General features: G+C 30.7%; 1 long non-coding RNA gene across 1 annotated transcript in view; it reads left to right on the top strand.

Annotated features, from left to right (window-relative positions):
• Positions 1-17,643, top strand: part of LOC143051567 (uncharacterized) — a 53,539-nt gene extending 35,896 nt beyond the window's left edge. Inside the window, exons 2-3 of the long non-coding RNA XR_012970837.1 lie at positions 12,233-12,398; positions 17,615-17,643. This is a non-coding gene — a long non-coding RNA (uncharacterized LOC143051567). The remainder of the gene's footprint in view (positions 1-12,232; positions 12,399-17,614) is intronic.
• Positions 17,644-21,933: the final 4,290 nt, after the last annotated feature.

Genomic DNA, 21,933 nt, shown 5'->3' with positions numbered 1-21,933 from the left:
CCCCATCCACATCTCTTATATACTGTCTAAAGGTTGGGTGCACGCGAGGGTGGATGATCTAGTTACAAGAAAATAACTGAAAATTGTCGACTGTTAACGAAGCTTTTACCAGGAGATAAATTCTTAGGAAACAGAGGATTTGACAATCAGTGTTTCACATTGCTCCGAGTTGTCTTTGAAATTGTTAAAAATCGCCTTTAAATCGGTCCAGTCAGTGTTTCAAACTGGTCCGATTTGTCTTTTAATCTAATACGAGTTTCTTTAAAACTGGTCCGAGTATTCTTGGTCCGACTTGTCCTAATCCCGATATCCAGTGTCTCGTTTTGACAAAAACTTCCTGCTCTTCTCGGAATTTAAACTGCTATCGACAAACTGCGAACAATTATTTTAAACCAAGAAGACGTCATTGCAATAAAGGGCAAGTTTTTTATATTTCTGATATATCTGACTCACGTGAAGAAATGACATAGGCCCTACTCATTTTATCTCATTTTAGAAATATTATTTACATTTTGAACACAGCAACAGGTCGATGGACACATTTCCGGGTTTCCATATTTCTTCTTCTTTGCATTTGGACGAAACTTTCTAAATGAAGGACTGAGAAGAAATTTTCAATAATACATTTAAATGAGTATTTTTATTTTCTTCAAGGTTAACAAATTTATGAAACCAAATTTGAAAGTTAAAAGACAGTAAAACTTGGTGCGTTGCATTTGAACTATTGAAGAGTTTTTAGACACCCGCCGGCGCAGATGTTTGTCTCTTTTTTTGTGACAATTGTTTTTTTTTTTTATAAAAAGCTTGTCGTGAACCTTCATGACCTTTCATTTAGACTTTTATAATTGCATTTAGAATCAAAATTGTGCATACAATATAAACAGGTCAGGAATTACCATTAATACACCTTATCGCTAATCCCGGCTGACCCGGTCGCTTGAACTTTTGACGCATGCGACAATCACTTTTCCATTGTGGCGTCAGAGATTTTGTTTTATGACGTCAACATTTTACGGGAACCTGTGTGATATCCAGTAATGGCAGACAAATAGCGATAAGGTGTATTGGTGGATTATAATTCAACTCAGGTATAATCTACCATTTGACATGTAATCATGATAGTGACCACTTAGTGATGACATGTAATTGATTCTGACACTTCGTGCTGCAATTTGTTAGAGGAACCTAAAAACTAATGCAACCCTCCTTTTCCTACTGATAAATTCTGAGTTTTCTTCTATTAAATCTCATTTTTGTTCTGTAGTCTCTTCTTGTCCATTTCAACTAACAAATTTTAAAGTTAGAACTGATGCAGACGTAAAGGGATAATTCACGATTTTTCACTTTGCATCTTATTATGTTCATAAAACCATAAAAAAACATATTCACCGAGTTTTTTTTTTTATATGAAAAGTAATAAAGAAGAAAATTGGTAATTATTAATTTTATTTCTTCAAACTGCCTGACGTATGTGACGTAGTTTAAGTCTTTTTGCATGCCGGGAGTGAAATTAATCTCATTTAAGTCTTGTTCGTTAACCATCTTATAACGCTTTTTAAAGCGCATCGACAACTTTTGGTGTAGCTATTAACCAACGAAAAGTAAGTGATAGCCATGCAACTTTTAAAATTAGATTGTAGGATTTATTTGTTGATTTTTTTATCCGAATTTTAGTAATTAAAGTAAATAATATGATAAAACATTTTTATGATTTTTTTCTACAAATACTTTAAACAAACAAATGAAACTGACATGATCGATAGTGTATTAAACATGTTAAAAAAATACATGTTTGTATTCTGACCTTTTTGCTTCATTCAAGCAAACGTTTTCACTTGCTTGTAAATAAAATTTGTATTGTTTTGTGACACTTAGTGAATGTTGAATGAGTAGTTAAACTCAAGGTAATTAAAAGATTAGCATTATGTAATTATAATCTTGATCTTCGTGAAATCTAGGCGTCACGGTTCACCATTTCAGGTGTGAACAACATTTCGTATGAATGATGAGCTGGAGTCAGTTATAGTTTTAGACACAGAAATGTAAGAAAAAGAATTAAAATTAATTTACGCGAGTAATAAGGTCGCACAATAACTGGATAGCTATTGTATATTTTTATATATTTTGCATAAGCTCACTTTTAAATGACTTCTGATTACTTTTGTAACGATAAAATACTGAATTATTCTAATTGAATAAATTTATAGATAAAAATAGCCTTCTAAACACGAGTGTATGAACTAAAAATTGTACTATTTTACATTAGAATCGGCAACCTTAAATATTTCAAACAGATCATTAACAATTGCAATTATATAATTCAGTCCATCCAAAGCGATTTTTATTTACCTACATTGTATTTAGGAATGGTCTCATCAAAATATTTTAAATCTCACAACGCATGAATACTTCAGCTATTTGAAAAACAGATGTTTTAAAAAAAATTACAGGAAATTTAAGGATCTTCTTGGAATGGAATCGAAATATTACGAACAGATATTTCTTTTCAAGTGTGAAAAAACATTCATCAAATTTATTCATAATCGGGAATGTCCTTATTAAAATAGTCTTCGTCTCACAACGTATAATACATTAGCTATTTGAACAACGATGTTTAAAAAAAAAAGACAGAGCGAATTTAATGTCATCTTTCCCTATTTTTGAATGTAATTATAAGTCTGTTTTAACTGACAAGAATACCCCTAAAGCGGACAAGCAGTTTATTCTTCAAATTGTTGTTATTGAATATCAAGAAAGAAAATAAATCCCCAAATTGATTTGACACTTTAATATTCAATAGTTTTCCTGGAAAATATTCACATCCCTTGGGGATTTTTAATGTACGTCTAGTGGCATATATATTACATGCATGTCGGAACAATTGTGATGATGAAGAATTTCTTCCTTTATTCGAGAACAATCTAATTGATACATAAATCTGTGATTTTACTACATGTATATGTCCACAACTTCGATGAACCAAATCAAGTTATACATCGACCTGTATTTAAATCAAATTTGTTCTCTTCTTCTTCTTTTGGTATACAAAAGTCTATCGACATTCGATGATTACATACTGTTGGCATACGTGGACTAGTCTATTTACAAAACTTTTACCCCAATTTACACAAAATGTATTTTTCTTTCTATGTTCAATGTATACATGTATATGTTTTAAATTGCGTAATTTCCGTAACTTTCTACCCAGTCGTATAAACGAATCGTCGACATGTGCATACATTTTTTTAAATCATTTTTTTAAATCAATACTTCTGGTATGTTCCAATCTGTCCTTCACTATTGACAACGAGTATATATTACATGTTCCCAAATTCACCCTTGGAAAAATATGTAAATAGATTTTACTTTCATCAAATCTTATTTTTTGGGTATTATTTATATTTTTATGAATAATATTCTTTACACCTGAAATGTTATTTATAAACAAGCGTATAAGTTTAGTAATGACAAGTAAGACAGAGTTGTATATTATACACCTGATAGTTCAAAATGGAAAGTTATAAGTTATCGGCCGTGTACACTGATCAATACCTGCAGAAGTGAAACGCCGCATGAACTTGCAAGCCCGACAGGAAATCGCTTGAATACCTGGACGTGTCACCTCACACCCCTCACAATACCTTTGGGAGTAATACATTTAGCCATGCTGGTGATCAGATGAGGGAAGCTCAGAATTTATTTGAATAAAGTTTATTACTTTAAAGAATTATGAACAAATTAGATTTTCGAAAACAATTTTCACGGAACACTTATTTATGATTTCAACTTTGACTTTTTAACTAATTCCAATATTAACAGTTTAAAAATAACAGACCATGGTAATTTAAAAAAATAAGAATATTTTCCGTGTCAAGTTAGTTAATCGGATAAAACAACCGTACGATTGACAAGATATCGACACGCAATTACGACTACATCGGTTTTTGTACAGTAGTTTTGTTCTTTGTGGTTTATAGACATGTCGTTGTTATTAATCGGGAAAGAAGACAAAATGGTCGAACGCAAAGAATTGATGCTCTAAATTTAAAATCGATGGTGATCTCTTATCTAGCGGAATAAAACTTTAATATCTATGAATTTGAGCATTTTTATACAGAATGAACGTGTATAATATAAATTTTAAATTTTTTTGCGAAGTTTCCCTTCAAGGAAACCAATTGTGAATATCCGTCAATTGGTGGATTAGGCCATAATAGATAATAGGTTTGTTTGCCCAAACGCTACCTACCCAGAAAAAAACTGCCTACGCAAATTCTTTTATTGTCCTGATTTGAAGAATTTTTTTTTTTAATCAAATAGGCATGAAGACTTATAAACATCTGATACTTCAATTTCTTTAAAAAAAAAAAAAAAGAAAATGCCTACCTACCTACCTACCCACTGTCTCAACATTTGGGTAGTGTTTGGGCAAACAAAAATATTTTAAAGTGTGGCCTTATACCTCAATTGAGGTATAATCAACATTTTTTTTAAAACACAGCAGAAGAAGTCAGAAGCAGTTACATGTCACTAATGCAGCCTTCACGATTAACTTTTAGAGTCCTCAAGCCCGAAGCTCAATTTAATTTTTTTTTTAGTTGGATTCTGTTGGCTTGTAGAGAATAATTTTACAAGTCTGAAAACAATTTCAATTACCAGCCAATGCCGTAGGACTTGTGGTTAAGCGTGAAGACTGCTAATGAGTACTCATCAAAGCTTAAGATATATGTATGAAAAAAAGATGCTCAAATATCTCTTTAAAAACTTTTTATGATAAAAACTGCATTATACCTCAATTGGTCTATCGCACTATATATATGTCAAATGGGCGCCGATCTCGTAAAATCAGATCGCCCGTTATGTTTTTGTTGAAAATAATGTTGATGATAGACCATTCATGAAATGAGCCCCCCCCCCCCTCCCCCCTCCCTGAAATACGATGTCATCATTATGGAACTGTTTCAAAAGATATAAAAATGATCCAAATAATTTTAAAGTTCACTGGTTCAATTGCTTTAAATATCTTATCAATTAAAGTAATAAACTTTTTTCAATTCGACAATTGGCCAGTTCAATCTGAAATCTATTTGAAATCAAAATAAGTTTATACAGATGATCTGTTGAAAAAATTATATAGCAAAACGGCTGCCATATTAACCACTGAAAAAAATTGGATGATTTTTTTCAGTGGTTAATATGGCAGCCGTTTTGCTATATAATCTAACCTCAAGATATATCATAAACTTTATCATGTTTATAAGATATCGTATATAATAGTTCAATCGATATCTTATATAGTTTGTAAGCTATCTTATATAGTTCATGAGATATCTTATATAATGTATGAGATATCTTATATAATTTATAAGATATCTCAAATAATTTTCTTTATCAGATATATCTTAAAAATTATATAAGATATCTTATAAACTATATAATATCTTATATAAAGTATATTTATAAGATATTTCATATAATTTATAAGATATCTTATATAATTTTCTAAATATGATATCCAATTAACTATATAAGATATCTTATATGAAAAATAAATATAAGATATTTCATATACTTTATAAGATATCTTATAAAGTTTTAAAACTTTATTAAATATATAACATATCTTATAAAGTTTTAAAACTTTATTAAATATATAACATATCTTATTAAATATATAAGATATCTCATATAATATATAAGGCCAGACTTTTTTTAATATCTGTTTAATGAGAAAATCTGTAAAAAAAATAGGGTCGAGGGGACGAAATAAAAAAAAAAATAAAAGTGCAAAATTGGTCCAGTCGACACTAAAAATAAAAATAAAACCAATCTAAGTGACCTTTTTTTTTTTTTTTTTTTAAGAATATATCAAAATACAAAAACAATGGAAGATAACAGACCTCTAGATTGTGAGCTGGGCTACTAAAATTTTGATAAAATTTAGTTCAAAATACAAACATCATATAGGAATAATTTGGTCTGGGCTACCAGCTTGAGTTTCCTAAGTTTTATTCCGGTGTAGGGTGCAAACGTGTACTGTAGGGTGTGTAAGTGAAAGGGGGTGAACGTGAATAAAAAAAGTGGTTTTTCAAATGATTTGGTCCCATCCATACACAAAATTCAAAAAGCATTATTGATTTTAATTGATATCTTTGATACTATTTTAATATGCATACTACGATACTACTTCAAAGGAAAAATATAAACCCAAACTCTTCCAAAACGTTGACCGGCATGTCAGGTTCAACATCTGCCTCGTTGGTTATAATGCGGCTGATGACAACATCTTCCGGTAACTCATTGGACAACATGACCCCGATTGCCTCATCTCTATTACACTTAACAAATTGAGTGAACACGAACTTCTCTCTAGTGATCAGACTTAAAGTTTAATGTAAAAAAACGGTCCCTTCCCAGAAGTCGCTGTTTTGTTTGACCATGCGACAAGAGATAAATTAATAATCACAGACCCGAACTCGTACTTTTTTCTTCTTTTTTTTGAGGATTTCGTAACAGTCGGCGGAAAAAATAAAAATAAAAGTAGGAAGCACTACTTTTATTTTTATTCTGAAATCGGACAATGTGGAGTCGGCGGATCTCGTTAAACAGATAATAAAAAAAGTCTGGCCTAAGATAGCTTTTAAAAATGAATTATATAAGATATCTCATATATTAAATGAGATCTCTTTTATATTATATAGGATATCTTATATAAATCTCATATTATAATATTAGATATCTTATATATTATGAGATAATTTGAAATTCGAATAAATAGCTAAACGGCTGGCCATAGGTTTATGTTTGCTGGGATATTTGTTTTTGTAATAGTCCTCGTTTACCAAAGTTAAGATGATAGTGCATCATGTGCAATGATACTCATGTATTACAACTTCCCTGGTCTCAATCCAATAACTTCTTCAATCAGTGTACACATGTACAGGTGAAACTAAATAATACATTTTCCGTTTTTACAGGAAAATGATATTATTTCGTCTAAGATTGTATCGGCATCAAAAAATCCCAATTGGGATAAAAATTCCCAATTTGATATTCAAGGGACCCATTTGAAAACACATGGAATCATCCCTGTATCCAAAGAAGTTGCAATACAATATCACATGTAACATGATTAAAGTATTTGACTAAGTATACGGAAACCAAGAATACGGAAGAATGGACGGACAGACAGACGGATAGAGAGATAAATAACTATTTACCACTACTTGGTAGATCATGAAGATTGAGGCTATAAAACAATGTACCGGGTAGTATTCTTATCACATGCTTATATTATTTTGAATTCATATGTACAAAAAAGACAAAGCGTTGCATATTATATACATGATAGATACAATTACAGCTTTGTATCAAGGGGTTTGATCATACAAATTAAGTCAATGCATAATTTGCATGCGATGTACAATGTAGTGCAGGTCCATATTCCGTTCACATGCAAGTTGTTCACCTATAATGTATGGCCCGAGAACACAGTTATTTCGTAGTGCATTTCTTTTAGACAATAAATTCAAATTAAAACAATTGCACCTGTTCTATCTCAAAAAGATTTTTACAGTGTAGTGTACTACTATTGGGACAAATAATATGAAAATTATAGAAACTTCTACCAGCTTTAACTCAAAATATTGACAATTCTGTGTTAAGGGGGTCTAAAATTCAGTTTGACAGCTTCAGACATACTAATTTTTGACCTTTTTAACTGGACCAAATTAAATCACTACTTAACCTAAAGATTCAGCACCCAAATTTTTTTATCATGTAATTCCATCCCCTTACTAATATTTCATGCATAAAATATCTAGAAATAAATTAGGAAAGGGTATGTAAAAAATTGGCAAGTTATACACTGTTCACACTACATGCACTAGGGACTATATATATTGTGGACAACGAAAATCGAAGGACGATAACAGTGTCCTCGGACCTAATAGGATAGAAGGACTTGACCAATTTTAATAAAACTTTGCATGACCTAAGCTTACGGAATTATAAGCATATAAGATAATTGGCTAAATTTCATGGCCATAGGATATGTATTATAGAAACTATGGCCATTTTAATATTGAAATTTGGATGTTTAATTTTGACGTTTAAATCAAATAATTTCAACTGTCAAGATTTGGGCTTAAAACAGTCCGGGGACTTACTTAAACCAGTGATTTTCTAAATCACTGATTCAAGTAACATTATTTCCATAAAGGTTGGAAGTTAGAGTTGTCTTTCTTTAATAATCACCTATTTAAGTAGTACAAATTAATCACTAGAAGAAGTGATTTAATTTTATTGTAGCTTTAAATGTAGAATACTAATGATCCAGGGACTAATTATGTTTCTAAACTTATCAGAACCAACATCTGTGTTGTCTAGGATGACCAGGTCATTTCAGGTGATGACCTTGTACTGAATCTAGGATAATGACATAAAAATCACTTGTTTAAGTATCAGACCTCAATCACCTTCCCAAAAAATCACTTTTTTAAGTATCATTCTTTTAATTAATAACCCCCACTAATTTCAACACCCTCGAACAGTGAAATTTGTATCGCGAACAGTAGAATTTTATTACATAATCTGAAAGATGAAACCTTGAACTTCACAGGAAAAATACTCCCACTGCTGTGAAAAATCTTTTTAGAAAGGGTCAGTTCATTATGTAAAGCCATTATTATAGCATTTTTTCAATTCAAAATAGAATTTTCAGCTAAATGATAGCATCAAAGGCATAAACCTTGCTACTTAAAAGAAGCAAAAAGTCATGAAAGTTCATATTTTTTTAATTTTACTAATTAAAAGATATTATTCAAACCTGTTTTAAAAATGTGTTTAAAATTTGGAAAAAACTACAAAATCCCAATTTGTGACAAAACCTTGAATTTGCTACTCAAATAAGTGATTTAAAAATCACTTATTTCAGTAAGTCCCCTGACTGTAAAAAATTAAAATATTGCAAAAGTGAAAAAATTTGCTTTTAAATGCTCCTACACACATGACACAACAGCCTGTGTGGATTTTTCTTTTTCCACCTGCCCACCGTGGGTAGCCCACCCGTGCCCACTCTAGCTATAATCTCTTTTTTTTGTAAAAATATTGATTACAAATGCTTATCTGCTTTTTTCAAATGATTGTACTTGCAAGTCTTTAGATTAAACAAAAGAAATTGCATGCCCACTCCTATGGGTGGGCAGAGTGGACAAGGTAGAAATTTTGCCCACTCCCATAGTGGGCCGGTGGACAAAGCAAAATCCACCTGAGCTGTAGTGTATATATATATAATATATTAAGTATTAAAAACAACTTAACACTCATCTGATTTATCAGATCTATTACAATTATCTAAAAGTCAAATTTATATGAACCTGTGCCTACAAATAGAGATTTTCATAAACATGCAATTTTTTCCCCAATTTCAAGTTTTTGAAGTTATTTTACCATTAGGCATTAATTATTCTTCCATATATATATTAAATGTACTTTAAATGTAAAGAAAAGTTACAAAAAGCATACCACTAAGTATAAAATTAATGGTCTTCGGCCATGTGAGATTGAAAATTATTTAGAGTCGATTTAGGCCGTAGCACATATTTACATATAAAAATGCATACAGAAGCTTTGAGAAGTGGAAATTTGTTACTTTTTGTTCATTTCTATGCTAAGATGTTATAATACAAGAAGTCTTATTGCAAAAAAACTCTTGCATTCAACTTTTTTTGCAGACAGCATGGTCTGATGCACAGTTTTTTCACTTTTCAAGGAAAACTTGCATGCAGTTTTAGTCTCAATTGGCATATATTTGAGCCACTAACTATTCTAAAGAAGACAATGACGGTGGCATATGAAATGAATAAGATGTACAGATCATTGTAAAGTGCTTTTTAGCTCACCTGGCCCAAAGGACCAAGTGAGCTTTTCTCATCACTTTGCGTCTGGCGTCCGTTGTCGTCCGTCGTCGTAAACTTTTACAAAAATCTTCTCCTCTGAAACTGCTGGGCCAAATTAAACCAAAGTTGGCCACAATCATCATTGGGGTATCTAGTTTTAAAAAATGTGTCCGGTGATCAGGCCAACCAACCAAGATGGCCGCCATGGCTAAAAATAGGGGTAAAATTGTTTATTAGGTCAACATCTTTCTGCCCTGAAATTTTCAGATGAATCTGACCGTTGTTGGGTTGCTGCCCCTGAATTGGTAATATTAAGGAAATTTTGCCGTTTTTGGTTATTATCTTGAAATTTATTATAGATAGAGATAAACTGTAAACAGCAATAATGTTCAGCAAAGTTAGATCTACAAAAAAGTCAACATAACCAAAATGGTCAGTTGACCCCTTACAGAGTTATTGCCCTTTATACATGTTATAGTCAATTTTTAACAATTTTGGGGAAATTTTGTAATCCTTTTGTTGCAGAAAGCTCGACATAGGGATAGTGATCCAGCGGCGGTGGCAGCGGCAGCATCGTAACAGACTTCTTAAAAGCCCAATATTTCAGAAGGTAGAAGACCTGGATCCTTCATACTTCGTACTTTGGATATAGATGCCTTATGTTATAAAGTTTCTGTGACTGTCTGTCATATGTCCATTGTCCTTGACCTCATTTTCATGGTTCAGTGACTACTTGAAAAAAAAAATTAAGATTATTAGTATTCTTCATTTCTCTCTTATTATGAGTAATTGGATAACTATATTTGGTATGTGCGTACCTTGCAGGGTCCTAGTGCCCGTCAGACAGTTTTCTATTCATGGATCAGTGAACATTCAAGGTTAAATTTGTATGGGTCAAGTCCATATGCATGTTTTTAACTTCTCTGTAACCTATGTACTTCATGGTTTTATGAGAATAAAATATCTATCATATCTCAAATACTGTAAGCAATATGTCTACTATATTTATGCCCTTGTCGGTCTGTGCGTCCGTCTGTCCCAAAGGTGGTATCCGTTCTCTAACTTTAATTTGCCTCAACCAAATGTTATGAAACTTAAACACAATGCTTATTTCCACAAAGCACAGATCAAGTTTGAATTTTGATGCTTCACTTAAACCGTTCTAGAGTTATGCCCCTTTACAAATGGTAAAGCCTTTAAGGTGCTGAATTTTTCGTTTCCGTTCTCTGACTTAAGTTAACCTCAACCAAATTTTGATAGTGACCTTTACCGTTCTTCAGTTATGTCCCTTTATAACTTTATATGATATGCAAGCGGGGACAACTTATGTGTCCCATGGAAACATTCCCAATTTATTTGTATATGAAATCATTATAAGATGTACATGTCCAACTGGCAGCTGTCACCCGACGTTAACCTCATTTTCATGGTTCAGTCATTCAAGGATATAACTTTATAGAGTTATTACAGAAAAATAACATACATTTGTTATTGTGGACTAAAAAATCAAAGAACTGTGATAACATATGTATGTTACATGTTTCAAAGTAACAATAAACATCATTAGTTTTGTTTAAATGTATACAAGTTCTATTGATATTACTATTGTCTTTATGTATACTCAAGTATAGAAAGATATAACAGTTCATAGTTTCCAATCATGCATAGTACACCTATGTTATTACAGAAAAAGTACATGTATGTCTGTAATAACTAAAGGGTGTTATTACAGCTTCTCTTCATCACTCCAAAGCATTTGCTCAGACATATACTTGCTTAATTACATGTATTTTAATTTATTGTAAGAAATATGATCAGAGCATGTAATGAGGTTCTGCGCAAGCTTCCCAGTAATTCCCATGTTTCTCATATATTGTAAGTTACATGCCTTAAATAACTAAGCCTTGTTATAACAGATAAGTTCATCCCTTAATACCTCATCTCATTGATTTACCATGGTTAATGAAAAATGTATTATTTAATTCAAAATTAGTTATCCTGGCTATGCATTTAGTTTCTGGGCACAGTTTCAAGAGTTCCCTAGAGGCCACTAAAAATTAAAATATTTATGATTTATTTTACAAATAACAAACATATTTGCCGTTTACCATGTTTACTTTGCTGAACTAGTAATCATTATTGTTTAGCCTTTAGGGGCCAGATCAAGTGTGCCTCTGGGTGCGGAATTTTCTCGCTGTGTTGATGACCCATTGTTGGCCTTTGGCTGTCTCTGCTCTCTGGTTTGGTTGTTGTCTCTATGACACATTCCTTGTTTCCATTCTCTAATCTGTTTAATCTGTTTACATGTTTAAAATTTTAAAACTTTTTTTCAGATTCTGATTGACTGGTGGCAGAAGGGGTATGAATATAAAGTGTCATTAAGGCCTTGCAGACAGACTTAACAATAACATGCTGAAGTTGCAATAACAGTTTGACAAAGACCCACATGTAATCCCATATTGACGGTTGTAGAACTCGTACCAACAGATTTCACTTTGGGTATTTAATTGTACTGTAATAAGTAAGGGACTTTACTTTAACACGTTTCTTCAAAATCACATAATCTTCAATTTGCATGCTCAGATTGAAAAAGTATTGCTTACGAGCTTCACTGTTCGACTTTCTTTCTCGCCTTGTAAAAGTAGTAATACAGGTTTTTTCCCATTGTTATGCAATATTGTACCTGTGCAATAATTTCACGACGTGAAACCGTGAAATTTCATATGAAGTGATTACTGTCAAGTATGAAAATTTTCTAATCTCTTTAAAACATATATAATGTCATTCCAAAAACATTTCTGCCTCGAAAAACACAAAAAATGGCACAGAAACACTTCTATATGTACTGGAGTCTGGATGTGTAAACTTTTTATCAGGATCTGAACATCATAATATTCAGTATGCTAAAAATAAGTGTTATTAAAGCTCGGACGGTAAATAGCTTACCATATTTTGTATAGTTTCATCACTCGATGCATAAAATTGAGAATGGAAATTGGGAATGTGTCAAAGAGACAACAACCCGACTATAGAACAGACAACAGCAGAGTCCATCATAGGTATTTTTATCGTTCGGCTGCTGTCCTGTGCAATATCTCCGATTATATAAATCCTCTGGATCATAGTGGGTGCAATATTACCTATTAAGTTAGAAATACGACGATGATGTATGAGTGCCAATTGAGATATCTTTCCATTCAATACACAATCTAGTAAAGTAAGCAATCATAGGTTCGTTGCTGAAAAGTAAGCTATAACATGTATAAAGTGACCAAAAATTATTTGTGTAAAATAACATAAAAAAAACCGGCCTTATTTTATATACAAAAATAGAAATTTGTATATCCAATGCATAAAAGAAATATAGTAGGTTTAGGTGTAAAGGTGCAATTTTCACAAAATATATCAAATTTCCCACGTTGTCGAACATAAACATGGATAACATCATTAATGATTTTATTAAGATTGATAAATGTTCGAGTCCGAGTCCGTTAAAAATCAAAAAAAATTCTAATATCTCCATTTGCATTTGAAAAAAAATCTTTGCAAAGACGAAAACCATATGATACAACAGTTGTTTTCCACTACCGTCAGAGCAAAGGGAACAGTTTGAAAGTGCCAAATACTGAAAATGTCAAAAATCAATACTTTTTTGTAAACACTGTCATGTATGTAAATACTCTATAATGGAAAGCCGAACTTCTGAGGGATGTTTATATACAAAAATAAGGAGATGGGTATGATTGCCAAATGGGACAACTAACCACTTGAGCACACATAAAGTGGATGTAAGTAATGATAGGCAACTGTAACGCCTTCAACAATGAGAAAATCCCATACCGTATTGTCGGCTATTAATGGCCACGATTGATGATTATACGCTATTGTCTCTTAAAGACAAATATATAAACACGTGTTGTCCTTGATTTAAATTACTCTTTAAACATAAAAGTAGGTGCAATATATATTTTTAAACTCAAAAAGTTTAGTGACCCCATCAGACACTTGACAAGCTCTTAGTCTTCGTCTTTTGTATGAACACAAAATTCATGGATCACACATTTCTCTTTAATTATCTATACGAAAGTTTCTGCACTCATGAATTTTAGCATAGGCTGTCATGGCTGTAATCGATGGCTAACTTTACACGTGTATGTTTGGCTGATGTGTAATTGTGTTTTTCACTGTTGTTTCGTTGCTGTCTGGTGGACAAATACATGAATTCTGCATGTCATCATCAAACACGTGAATAGCTATATATCTGGTAAATCAAACACTTTTTTCTTCGCATAGAAAGAACTCTTCATTAATCTGAGCATGGAACAAATACTTTATATCACTATCAACTATAAATGTGGATACAAAAAATGAAAAACTAAGCCAAATTGTTAATCCCACATTGCACGACAAAATGTGTTGTATTTAAGTAAGTAGCACGTGTTCTTGGTTGATTGTAAACACGTAGTAGTCCATAATGCATTGTTGCTCATTTAGTGGATTGGTAAAAAAACCAGGTAACAATTAAAAACCAATTGTTCAGAGAACCATTGATGGTCTTTCCACCAGTTAGGATCTTTTAAAATTTGGTTTTGAATTTCAATTGTACCGTCAAATGACAGCTTATTGAACGCTGATTCCAAAAATGTATGATTTCTATGGAAAAAGATAAAGATAAGGGAGATAATTATTTACTTCCGGTTCAAACGATGTTATTTCCGGTATAGTTTGATAGTTTTAATGACACTGATTCCAAAAATATATGGTTCTAATTACTTCTACATTTATTTAGAAAAAACAAATTCTACTTCCGGTAAACAAAATGTCACTTCCGGTTGGCTTTTACAGGGCCACATTGCTTGCAACTTATTGCAAAAAGTCCCATGTCTTTATCATGTATACATATGAGGTAAAAGCAAAGGTCAAAATCTAGAACGTTAATTTTGCCTATGACCTTGAGCTCAATTTCAAGGTCAACAACCGAGGACCTCAAATCAAAAGACCCTAAGCCTCTACTGTATATTGTTAATGAGTAATATTACCATACAACTAATGTAAGATATAAAAGGGGGAAAACTGGCATCAAATGTTTACGTACCCTTTTAACTAAATTGATGTGTTACGACATGTCGCAACTCACAATTGTGTGAAAATATTTTGTCGATATCTTATAGGATTGCTGAAAATAAGAGATAACAAGCCAAACTCAAAATTTTGAACATGACCTTAACCTTTGACCTTGACCTCATTTTATTTTTTTGGGACCAAGGACCTCATATAAAAAGACCCTAGGCCTCTATCACTTATGGTTTTCCAGATTTAAATACATTTCAAAATTTCAAATACAAAAGGGGAAATAACTCTCATATGGAATCTCTATACGGCTTCGGTCAAAATAAAACAGAACATCCTTAGGATATAACGAGCAATTTGGTAAAAAAAAAATTGTCGGTTTCTTTTACGGTTGCGAAGCCTTAGAGATAACAAGAAAAACAGTGTTCGGGAAGATAACTCTTATATGGGGAAGTATTAGGTTAAGCAGAGTTGGTTTTAAAGGCGTATAAACTGTTCGATATCATATTCCAAAAATCTAAGCGACATCTTGCGAAACAAAAAAACAGCGAAGGAAAAAAATTCGGCAGAAGAAAAAAAAAATAGAAAAATAATAATAATCAGAAGAAATCCAATAGGTCTTTCCACGGAAAAGTGGAAAGACCTAATAAATTGCGTCACACGTAAATAAACAATTACACGTGCGAGAACATAAGTATGCTAATTCATGCATTTCCATATAAGGTAGTGTTGCTGACCTGAGTAATGATAACATCAAAATTTCTTTTTGACTTTTTAGCTCACCTGTCCCGAAGGCACAAGTGAGCTTATGCCATCACTTGGCGTCCGTCGTCGTCCGTCGTCTGTCGTCGTCTGTCGTCGTAAACTATTTCAAGAATCTTCTCCTCTGAAACTACTGGGCCAAATACTTTCAAACTTTAACTGAATGTTCCTTAGGGTATCTAATTTATAAATTGTATCCGAAGTTTTGATCTATCAACAAACATGGTCGCCATTGCTAAAAATAGAACATAGGGGTCAAATGCAGTTTTTGGCTTATAACTCAAAAACCAAAGCATTTAGAGCAAATCTGACAAGGGGGTTTATATTGTTTATCAGGTCAAGATCTATCTGCCCTGAAATTTTCAGATGAATCAGACAACCTGTTGTTTGGTTGCTGCCCCTGAATTGGTAATTTTTAGGAAATTTTGCTGTTTTTGGTTATTATCTTGAATATTATTATAGATAGAGATAAACTGTTAACAGGAATAATGTTCAGCAAAGTAAGATTTACAAATAAGTCAGCATGACGGAAATGGTCAGTTGACCCCTTTAGGAGTTATTGCCCTTTATAGTCAATTTTTAACCATTTTTCGTAAATCTCTTACAAAAATCTTCTCCTCTGAAACTACTGAGCCAAATACTTCAAAACTTTAACTGAATGTTCCTTAGGGTATCTAATTTATAAATTGTACCCGAAGTTTTGATCTTTCAACAATCATGGTCGCCATTGCTAAAAATAGAACATAGGGGTCAAATGCAGTTTTTGGCTTATAACTCAAAAACCAAAGCATTTAGAGCAAATCTGACATGGGGTAATATTGTTTATCAGGTGAAGATCTATCTGCCCTGAAATTTTCAGATGAATCAGACAACCTGTTGTTGGGTTACTGCCCCTGAATTGGTAATTTTAAAGAAATTTTGCTGTTTTTGTTTATTATCTTGATTATAATTATAGATAGAAATAAACTGTAAACAGCAATAATGTTCAGCAAAGTAAGATCTTCAATTAAGTCAATTTGACCAAAATTGTCAATTGACCCCTTAAGGAGTTATTGCCCTTTAAAGACTTTTTTCACAATTTGTTCATCATGTTGACTTACTTTAAAAAATCTTCTCCTTTGAAACTGCTTTATCAATTTCAGCCAAATTTAGGCTAAATGAGTTTCAGAGTATCTAGTATAAATTTTATATTTTATTTCCTTGTATGTCAAGAAACATAGCTCCTATGGCTAAAATAGAACATGGAAGAAAATGATTATTTTTTTTGGCTTTTGAAGAAAATAGGACGATCCAAAAAACGTTTAAATAAATTGAAAAGCCAAAATAATCATTGATGAGAGAGTTAACCAAAAGAATTAAGGTGAGCGATTCAGGCTCTTGAGAGCCTCTTGTTTTTAAAGTCATGTGTGTTATGAAGGTAGATGTCACAGTTGTTATGTGGTAATTCATTTTTGCTGTGTGTGTTAATGTTTATTTTTTTACATGATCCTGTTTGTGTTTCAGATTTGCAAATATCATTTTCATTATTAATTAAAAATGTACTTTCAATAAATTTTAGGGAGGAAACTTGATGGTTCGTGGCATTCCCTCTTAATTAGAAAATAATCTATTATAAATATTCAATCAGTATCCAAATTCAGAGCTGTTTTAAGCTTAAATGTTGTGTCCATACTTGTTCAACTGTTCAGGGTTCGACCTACATTGTATGCAGGAAAAACCAGTTTGCTGTCACTTGACAGCCGCTTGTTCTTATTGTTGAAGGCTGTACCGATGCCTACAATTGCTTACATCCACTTCATTTGAACTTAAGTGGATAGTTGTCTCATTGGTAATCATATCTCCTTATTTTAATAAATATACAATGATTTCATTTTCTTTTACAGGATATAATGGCAAGTTGGGATAAGGTAAGTTTTTCTTCTTAAAAGTCATTGTCATGTGACCTACAGTACTTGCAACCTTAGGCGTTACTATTTCAGCGATCAATCAGCGGTCATCGATCAGTCACCGATCAGTCAAGTTCGCGTCAAACTCACGTCAGCAATCCGTCAGACTTATAGTAAAAGTAATTGACTGATCGGACTGATCGGACTGATAGAACCAATCAACCTTGATGACGGATTGACCTGTAATACGTCACATGATAAAATAATGCAAATTACGGAATCTCAGTTTCGTTTAGTTTAATTAAAATGGCGAGTAGTGAAAATCGAACGTTCAATGATCATGATGATACATTTTGCTTTAATTATAATAATTTTGCAAAGTTTTATTGAAAAGAAATGTACAGATAAAACCTAACATAAATATTATTATTAAAGAATGGTATTTTTGTTTTATTTAGGTTATATATTTTCAAACACGGCGGGTTTTAAAACGGTGTCTACATCGCGATTTTTATTTTTTTATTTTCCAAACATACTCGGGAAAAGCAGCGATTTGTATAGTTAGAACAAGGATTTGCATAGCTATACAAATCCCTGTTATCATCATAATATTCATTAAAAAAAACTTATCATGATCAAGGACTTTCTTTATATATTCCTGTCACAATCATAGCCTATAAAATTTTAATAAAAAGAAGACTAATTTTGTATATTTTAAACAACACGAAATAAAATGCAAGTAAGATTTATTTGACGCTCTCAATTTCATAAAAAAAAATATTCTTATCTAGATCTATAACGAGTAAAAAAATCCAATGGTGGTCAATAATTTTTAGTAAAATGAAATAATATTTGCATTTTAGGCAACGCGTACAAAAATTAAATATTTTTTTCCTTAATGAAGGCACATTTTATGAAGAACAGCCAATTCTGATGTACAAAAAGTACTGAAATCATATGACGGTTAATAATGTATATCAAAATAAATCAATAACTGCATTCTTATTCCACAAAAATAAAAGTTTAAGTATTTTAATTCTCATTATATCTCAATTCAGATTAGAAGACTTGTCTCAAGATGGTAAAAATAACTGATTTCAAATAAAATAGCATCATTTCTAATAAAAAGAAGACTAATTTTGGTTATTTTTAACAATGTGAATAAAATTTTAGTATGATTTCTCTGACACTCTTTTAATTTCATGAAAAAACTATTCTAATCTATAAAAAGTACAAAAAATCCAATGGCGGTCAATAATTTTTAGTAAAATATTTGCAATTAAGGCAACGCGTACTAAAATTAAATATCCTTTTCCTTAAAGTAAGCATATTTTATGAAGAACAGCCAATCTTGATGTACAAAAAGTACTCAAATCATATGACGGTTAATAATTTGTATCAAAATAAATCAACAATTGCATTCTAATTCAACAAAAATAAAAGTTTAAGTATATAAATTCTCAGTATATCTCAATTCTGATTAGATGACTTGTCTCAAGATGGTAAAAATAACTGATTTCAAATAAAATAGCATCATTTTTAATAAAAGAAGACTAATTTTGGTTATTTAAAACAATGCGAATAAAATTTTAGTATGATTTCTCTGACACTCTTTTAATTTCATGAAATAAAACCTATTATAAACTATAGAAAGTACAAAAATCCAATGGCGGTCAATAATTTTTAGTAAAAAGAAGAAATATTTGCATTTTAGGCAACTTGTACAAAAATTAAATATTTTTTTCCTAAATGTAGGCATATTTTATGAAGAACAGTCAATTCTGATGTACAAAATGTACTCAAATGATATGACGGTTAATAATGTGTATCAAAATAAATCAATAACTGCATTCTTATTCCACAAAAAATAAAAGTTTAAGTATTTTAATTCTCATTATATCTCATTTCTGATTAGAGGACTTGTCTCAAGATGGTAAATATAACTGATTTCAAATAAAATAGCATCATTTCTAATAAAAAGAAGACTAATTTTGGTTATTTTTAACAATGCGAATAAAATATTAGTATGATTTCTCTGACACTCTTTAAATTTCCTGAAAAAAATATTCTTATCTATAAAAGTAAAAAAAAATCCAATGGCGGTCAATAATTTTTAGTAAAATATTTGCATTTAAGGCAACGCGTACAAAAATTAAATATCTTTTTCCTTAAAGTAAGCATATTTTATGAAGAACAGCCAATCTTGATGTACAAAAAGTACTCAAATCATATGACGGTTAATAATTTGTATCAATTTAAATCAACAATTGCGTTCTAATTCAACAAAAATAAAAGTTTAAGTATATAAATTTTCAGTATATCTCAATTCTGATTGGATGACTTGTCTCAAGATGGTAAAAATTACTGATTTCAAATAAAATAGCATCATTTTTAATAAAAGGAAGACTAATTTTGGTTATTTTAAACAAAGCGAATAAAATTTTAGTATGATTTCTCTGACACTCTTTTAATTTCATGAAAAAAACTATTCTAATCTATAAAAAGTACAAAAAATCCAATTGCGGTCGAAATTTTTTAGTTAAATAAAGAAATATTTGCATTTAATGCAACACGTACAAAATATAAATATTTTTTTTCTTAACGTAGGCATATTTTATGAAGTACAGCCAATTCTGATGTACACAAAGAACTGAAATCATATGACGGTTAATAATGTGTATCAAAATAAATCAATAACTGCATTCTTATTCCACAAAAATAAAAGTTTAAGTATTTAAATTCTCAGTATATCTCAATTCTGATTAGAAGACTTGTCTCAAGATGGTAAAAATTACTGATTTCAAATAAAATATCATAATTTTTAATAAAAAGAAGACTAAATTTGGTTATTTTAAACAATGCGAATAAAATTTTAGTATGATTTCTCTGACACTCTTTTAATTTCATGAAAAAAAACCTATTCTAATCTATAAAAAGTACAAAAATCTAATGGCGGTCAATCATTTTTAGTAAAATGAAGAAATATTTGCATTTTAGGCAATGCGTACAAAAATATAAATATTTGTTCCTTATTGTAGGCATATTTTATGAAGAACAGTCAATTTTGATTGACAAAAAGTACTCAAATGATATGACGGTTAATAATGTATACCAAAATAAATCAATAACTGCATTCTTATTCCACAAAAATAAAAGTTTAAGTATTTTCATTTTCATAATTTATATCTAAATTCTGATTTGAAGACTTGACTCAAGATTGTAGAAATAACTGATTTTAAATATAATAGCATCATTTCCAATAAAAAGAAGACTAATTTTGGTATTTTTTTTTACAATGCGAATAAAATATTAGTATGATTTTTCTGACACTCTTTTAATTTCATGAAAAAAACTATTTTAATCTATAAAAAGTACAAAAAATCCAATGGCGGTCAATAATTTTTAGTAAAATGAAGAAATATTTGCATTTTAGGCAATGCGTACAAAAATTAAATATTTGTTTTCCTTATCGTAGGCATATTTTATGAAGAATAGTCAATTCTGATGGACAAAAAGTACTCAAATGATAGGACGGTTAATAATGTGTATCAAATAAATCAATAACAGCATTCTTATTCAACAAAAATAAAAGTTTAAGTATTTTAATTCTCAGTAAATCTCAATTCTGATTAGATGACTTGTCTCAAGATGGTAAAAATAACTGATTTCAATTAAAATAGCATCATTTTTAATAAATAGAAGACTTATTTTGCAGGAACATATATATTAACGGGACTTGACACTACCTAATTATCGCCGATTTCCTTGTCGTGAATTTAATAATAAATGACACGATACGGAAACGGACATGGTATAAATTCGTATTCGCAATTATGGTCGATAATTAATGGCTCTACATTTCTTATTCGAAACAGCTCAACTATTGGTTTGGAAACTTGTTTTTCTTTATTCATTGAAATAGGAATATAATGAATCACTATTATAAATATACAATATAATAAAAAAGAGAAATATTGGATTAAAAACGGCAAATTATTGTTATAATCGTCTCCTTTTTTCAAAATTAAATAAATAAAAAGTTTTTGAACAAGTTTTTTTTTTATAAATTAAAATCAAACCTTTTCTAGAAAATCGTTTTATCTTGAGAAAATAGCTTTTTTGTTCTTCAATGATTAATTTTAGTTTCCATATTAAAATAGAAAGCCTTGGATAATTCTTTTAAATAAGGAAGCATAGTGAAATAATTACAAAATTACTTGTTTATACAAGTCCTCATTAAACTTAAAGTTCCAATATGAATAATTGTTTTTATTAAACTGCTTTTTAGCTGATTAAAATGTAATTTCGAATTTGAT

Source organism: Mytilus galloprovincialis, chromosome 11 (genome assembly GCF_965363235.1).
Source record: "Mytilus galloprovincialis chromosome 11, xbMytGall1.hap1.1, whole genome shotgun sequence".
NCBI classification, from domain to species: domain Eukaryota; kingdom Metazoa; phylum Mollusca; class Bivalvia; order Mytilida; family Mytilidae; genus Mytilus; species Mytilus galloprovincialis.
The sequence above is the reverse complement of the archived record's forward strand: the minus strand, read 5'-3'. Positions and strand labels throughout refer to the sequence as shown.